Below are 6,784 nucleotides of genomic sequence, written 5' to 3' on the forward strand. Positions count from 1 at the left end.
TCTAGTTGCTAGTTTTCTTTTTCCATATTCCAATACTCTCTGCCTTCTCTCCATTTTTCTCTTTATTTTCCTTTGATTTTCCAATGGAAGGAAAATAGAACAGAAAACACAGTGAGTGTGAGGATGATTAAGTCTATTTAACTAATCTGTTAAAGGCTTTCTAAACATACAGCCAGAGATCTGCTCGGGAGTCTCAGGGCAAGTATGGCTTCACCATAAAATATTCTCTGCAGAGCTGTATGGGATTAAGTGAGCAGGGTTACCTCTTCACTTTCTTCTGAGCCATTAGCCTGCAGCAATCTGCTCTCCACACTCTCAGGCTGCTCAGAGTTGAAGGGACATGAGAGAATTTACAGTAGTGGTTCATTTCTGCCAGGTCTGTGCCCTGGTAGCAGATAGGTCCTCCTTCCATCAAGGAAGCTCAAAGCAGGCAGCGTGCTGCAAGTCAAACAGAGCAGCCTGGCTGATTATTTTGCAAATATTTTGCTTTTTCAAATTTGCTTGCATACCAAAATATGGGTTTAGCTGATAAAAGCCAACATCTCCATCAGAGGCCATTACAATCTATCAGGTAAATACTTGGTAATTTTGAAATTAGTCCATGGACTACAATACATACAAATAATCTTCATAATCTCTCTTGTGAAAAAGGCCCACCGTTATAAGAATTACCTAAACATGGATTTACCAGACAGATAGCTTGCAATGTAAATGACTTGTGTTTGGATAGGTAGAATGCATATCAAAGTACATGCTCAAATGAGAGACCATATTGACTCTCTCTGAGTTGTTATGGTCTATTAGATAAATATTATCTTGGTTCAGGATAGTGTTAGTTTTCTATATGCACAGTTTCCTGATAAGCCATATGGACTCTCAGATAAAATTGTGCCTTCAGATTTCAAAAGTGATATGGCTGAATAGCTGTAATGAGTATGAGGAGACTCCTGTTAACCAATTAATCAGAATGTGTCACTGAATGCCTCCTCCCTGTTTTGTGTTAGGATGTGTTACAATATACCCACACAGCAAACATGCACTGTCCCGTAGTATTTTGGCAAAAAATACATGCCAGGGGCAGCCAATCCCTGTATGATAATGGTGGTTATATTAGTATCTCTGCATTTCTGTGATTCCAGTTATCTTTTTATTATTTTTCTTCCTGTTCACACAAATGAACACAGACTTAAAACCACTGCTCATCAATATTAACAGAAAGAATTTTAATGGTGTCAAAGAGAAGAATTTCCATCACACATTGCTTTTTCTCAATAATAATGTACTAAACACATTTTTCATCATCAGTGGCAAAAACTCAGTGGATTTACATTTCATCTACATGGAATGTGAGCTCCAGGGATGTCTGCATAACCTGTAAAGTGTTCACATGAACTAAACAAGCCTGGGACACAAACCAAGAAAAAAACCATTAGCTGAAGCCCAGTCCAAGCTTTGCAGGTGAAACCGCAAGCAACTTCTCCCTCCTTAATAAACATGGGGATTTGTCCAGTGCATTTGTACACTACACTGATGTGGAAATTTATGTGGTGAATTCTAGTTTATTCCAAGTGAATGTGTTTCTTGATGGCTGGACTTTTTTCCTTTTGGCTACGCCTTACAAGAGATCTCTTGCTACCACATAAAAAGCTATGACTTCAAGAGGACAAAAAAGGAGATTATTTCTGGATAAATCAAATTTTATAGAGCTTTTCCTCATAATTTTGGAGTAAATTTTCTTCTGATAAATAACACAAAAATGTGCCTACACAGCATGGTTCAGCATTATGCAGAGATAACTGAGGCAACCTTAGGGTATCACAGGCCTTATAAATCACTTCTGGTGTGCTTTCCCACAACTTTCCCTCAGACTGGGCAGCACACCAATGCATAAGACCCTGATAAAAAGTTTTTAAAAAAGATGTTTAAATGGTCTCCCAGCAGAAAAAGCTCCACATGGCTGCTGTGCTGGATGATGAGTCTCACTTTGGGAAAGGGATGGTCCAGATACAGGCAAGGCCATGAGAGCCATGACATTATTCCTCACAAATGGGCTAAGTACTTTTGGTTTAGATCACTGCTTATTTTACCTGCAGACCTCAGAAGCTAAGGCAGCAGACAGCATATTATAAAAGTAATTTTAACAGGTGAGAAATGTAACTTCATTTGGTCCTCTGTTCCATTACTTCCTTGTTATCTTACTATTATTTAAAAGTAGCTCTGCTTTGAATGGCTAAATTCATTCTCTGAAACATGCTGCTGAAATGTAAACATCATAGAACTTTGATTTCCTATGGAGAACACATGCTGTTCCTGCAAAGAACATACGAGATTGCCACACTTTTAGAAATCAAATGTTAATTATGACTGGGGATTGGAGGACACAATAACATTATTGTCCTAAAACACAGTTGGAGGACATTGTGGACAAAGATAATTTCCAAACCTCTACAAAAATTGTATTTTGCAGGTCTGTTTGGACTCTTGTATTTTATTAGGAGAGAAGTACTTCCAGCCTCTAGTCCTGGCAGAGGATGCTGTGGCTGCAGGCACTGTCTAATGCTCTTGCCTACCTTTGCAAAGAGGACATCAGCATCTTGCCTGTGCTCATGTTCACAGCCATCCTCCCATGAAGGAGTGTTAAGATTTTCAGCTTTAAACAGCTTTACTGTGCTGTAAATGTGCTGTTGAATCTTTCATAGGCCAAGTTACACAATGATGTTCTTTCTGTGTACATTAGCTTGTATGTCAAACTTGCAATGTGAAAATAACACCACTGTAAGCCTGAAGCATTAAGAGGTGTCAAAAGAAAACCAACTGCAATCAGTTCCTTTATCTTCCCAATAAACTGACCACAGGCAAATGAAGATGTGGCCTGGGTTTCCACTAAAACATGTAACTTACTAAACCAAAACTGAACACTTTGTAGAAGTTTTGGATTCCCTTTGCTTTTCCAGTTTTTAATAGTTTATGCAGCTCATTTTAACAATCAAAGAAAAAAAGTAGGAAAGAGCTGAGCATTTTGAGTATTTAAAAATTTTGTTTCTGCACCCTGTGTTTCAGTGCACCTTTGTCACTGCCAGACACTGTGGCCAGCCCTTCTGAAGGTAGCTCTCCCTTCCATTCTCTAAGGAACGCTGCTCTCAGGAGATTTCCAGCTCAGCCCAGGCTCTGCTCAAAAGACTCAGATAGGCTTGAATAAACATCTGACGCTCTCAAGGAAGAAAATGTAAACTTCCCTCCCCTCCCACCCATGCTGGGATTCTTTTGAGGTTCTTTTCTACTATTTGTCTTTATTTATCAAGCAAAGAAAATATGTTTGACCCTATATAAGAACAGAAGATTTTCACACTTGAAGAAGTTTTCAGCTATAATGGGAACAAGTAAAGAGTTCAAATTTTTGAATAAATATGAAGTTTGTGGGAAGGAAGTTTTAAAGTTTTTTCTATAGTTGGAAGAGTAAAAAGAATAAATAAGCCCCCAGGTACACAGCACATGATGAGCCCCATCGCCAGCTCTGGGTGACAACTGCACTTGTAATTATATTGCAGGTTTTATGGAAAAAGTGCAGAACTATGTAGCTTGATCAGCCAGGATTTCATGTTTTTATTTTATCAGAGCACCGCTATTTTCAGTGAATTTTAATGTGTGCCATCAAACCCCAAAAGTAACTTAAGCAGATGTCGGTTTTCTTTTTTATTAAATGCATACTTTTTCTCTTGCCTTTTTCACTGAACACTTCATGTCCTCCTCCAAATTGTTCTAGGTTCAGCCTCCAAGAGAGTAGTGAGGGAAAATCAGGCCATTTAAAAATAAAATAGATTACTTCTGCACAGCTTTCTTTAATCAAAACCATTATAACTGAAGGCTCAGAGCCTTGATTACACCTCTTCAGAGGGCACCCCTTGATTTTTGCACGACATTCCTGATTATTTTATTTACTTATTTATTTATTTATCAGCTTTTACTTTCGACATTGATTTCTAGGTCACTGAGCTGAGGCTTTTTCTTGCTTTAAATGGACTTGCTTGTTTCTCAGTGGCAGATTATTTTTCTTACAGGGACTGTGAAGTAAACATGCCTCTTTTTCAGAAGACGACAGAAATTCCCGTGATCACATATTCCTGGAGTTCTTTCTCTTTTGCCTTCCCCTAGCCCCTGTGGTGAGCAAGATTGGACCAAGAGTCATTCCTCCCGACCTCTCCCGAGCCCCTGCAGAGCTAAGGGCCAAAAGGTCATTTTCTCAGGTTCCCTCTGGAGGGAGAATCCAAAGGTCATTCCCTCCCTCCCCAACTAACCCCAAGTGCATCTGAGAGACATTTAAAACTCCTTTGAAGAGGGAGGGGAGAGACCGAATCCACGTGCTTTACCTACTGCCCCTCAACAGCCAGGGCTGTGCATGAAATGTTTATGATACAATCCCAAATTGCTTAGGTTGGAAAAGACCTTTGCACCATCAAGTCCAACCATTGGCCCAGCACTCCCGAGTCCACCACTAAACCATGTCCTTAAGTGCCACATCTACATGTCTTATAAATATCTACAGGTATGATGACTCCACCACATCCCTGGGCAGCCTGTGACAATGCTTGATAACCTTTTCATTGAAGAAACTTTTTCTTAATATTCAATCTAAACCTCTCCTGGCACAACTTGAGGCCATTTCCTCTTGTCCTACCAATTTTTACTCGGGAGGAGAGACCAACCCCCATCTGGACACAGTCTCTCCTATTGTAGAGAGCTATAAGGCCCCACTTTCCTTCAGGCTGAACACCCCCAGCTGCCTCTCATGGGACCTCAGGATCTTGATGCTCAAAACCTACCCAGGCCTGGCCTTGGGTTCAAAGTTGGGCACTGTGAACTTCAGCATGGATGGGCAGAGATTGATCACACAGCTGTGACATGGGCCTAACCACTTCTGCTTCCTTTCCCCCAAATCAGCCTTTTCCTTTTCACACTCCCCAGAATCCTTCTTGTCCTCCTAGATCTGGGTTTCACTTGTGCAAAAATCAAGGGGTGTCTTCTGAAGAGGTATAATCAAGACTCTGAGCCTTCAGTTATAATGGTTTTGATTAAAGAAAGCTGTGCAGATGCCATTGGGGAGTTCTGTTAAACAGCTCTGAACATCCTGATGTTCCTGGTTCTTGGGAATGGGGCCACAGGGAACATTTTATGAGTCCCCTTAGGAAACAACCCCTGAGAGACTCCCACAGCCTCACCCAGAGCTCCTGCTGCTGCTGCCTGCTGCCCTGTCATCCGTGAACCCTGTGGACCAGTTTTGGATTTCCCAAGACAGAATAAATAGTTAAGGCTAGCTCCTCTACACTTCCTCCTCATCCCTTTCAAGGAAAAAGTCTCTTCACTGCTTGCTCTTTGAATGATGAAGTAAAAGCAAGCGATTTCTCATCGTTAAGTTCTTTGAGCTGCCTTAGGAAGGAAGGAAGAGAAGAGCAACACTTATTTCACAAGGTCCCCTGCAGAAGGGGGGCACCAAGGGTCACTTCCTCTCAATCTGTCCTCTCCGAAGGAGAGCAGTCAGGCTGTGTCAATGCCATGGTCCCTTTGTGGCGGGTAGGCAGCCGGAGGTCATCCTGTGCCCCAGCCCCGCTCTCGCTGGGACGCACACACGCTGCTGAGCCCTGGCTTTCTCTCCCACACGGGGGGCAGGGGAGATTAGTTCTTTTTTCCTCTCTCTGCTTTGTGTAGAAGGAACTCACAAGTCACTACCTGGGCCCCTTTTTGGAAAGAGACAATAGCAAAAGGGCAGTCCTTAGGGTTTTTTTTTCTGGGGATTTTCCAGGCTGCTGGGACTCAGTAGAATTAGCTGAGCAAAGCTTTAAAATCCAAATAAAAGTGAAGTGCTGAAGTACAGGTTTTGAGCCACTTGGAGGTTTTGGTGACACTCTCAGTGCAGTTGCAAATCCACAGCAAATCCACCAACCTCTCCCTACACATCAGTCTGAAATTTGGAGAAAACACTGAGCTTCCATGAAGTACTTTAAGAAACCAAGGATCATGTGAAATACACTGGAAAATTCAGATTCTGTGCCACCAGACAGGAAACAATAAATAAAATTACCTATCCTGCTTGTTGTTTGGGGTTTGAATTGATGCATGTGGCTCCTTTGGAGCCTGATCTCAATCTTTTGAAATAACTCAGGTATTCTGGCTGAATGGACTTCGGGTCAGGCCATGACTGGGCTTCTGTCCTTACATTAGTCTCTGGGCTGGTCTTTAAGGAGCTAATGTGGAATTCAGAGTCAAGAGCTACCTTTTCATAGATGTCTTTTGCTCTTTCAAGTCTCTGGATCAAATTTCATTCAGACAGGAGCTTGCAATTCCCACTGAACTCAATGAGAAAGATTTTCTACTTCCAAAGCAGACCCCAAAGAAATAAACATTGTTTAGCTGCTTACTTTGGAACACGAATTTAGACCTAAGATGTAACTGGTAAATACTTTTACCTTGTTAAGGTATCCTACAATTTCAGCCCTCACTATTTTAAATGACACAAGCAGTGAACTGCTCAAAAGAGATGTTCAGACTCTATGTACTCCTAAGACAAGAGAAAATAATTCTCCATTTGCTAGGCAGAGGAACTAATTCAGCAACATGAGTTAACACATGTCCAGAACCTCCATGTGAACTTGTTGGCAAGATTCAAAACTTCTTTTGAAACTCCAAGACCATTTACAAGAGAAGAAATTGTAGTCAGGGCTTCCTTCCTTCCTTCCTGCCTTCCTTCCTGCTTGCCTTCCTGCTTGCCTTCCTGCCTGCCTTCCTTCCT

This window comes from Parus major, chromosome 2 (genome assembly GCF_001522545.3).
Source record: "Parus major isolate Abel chromosome 2, Parus_major1.1, whole genome shotgun sequence".
Taxonomy (NCBI): domain Eukaryota; kingdom Metazoa; phylum Chordata; class Aves; order Passeriformes; family Paridae; genus Parus; species Parus major.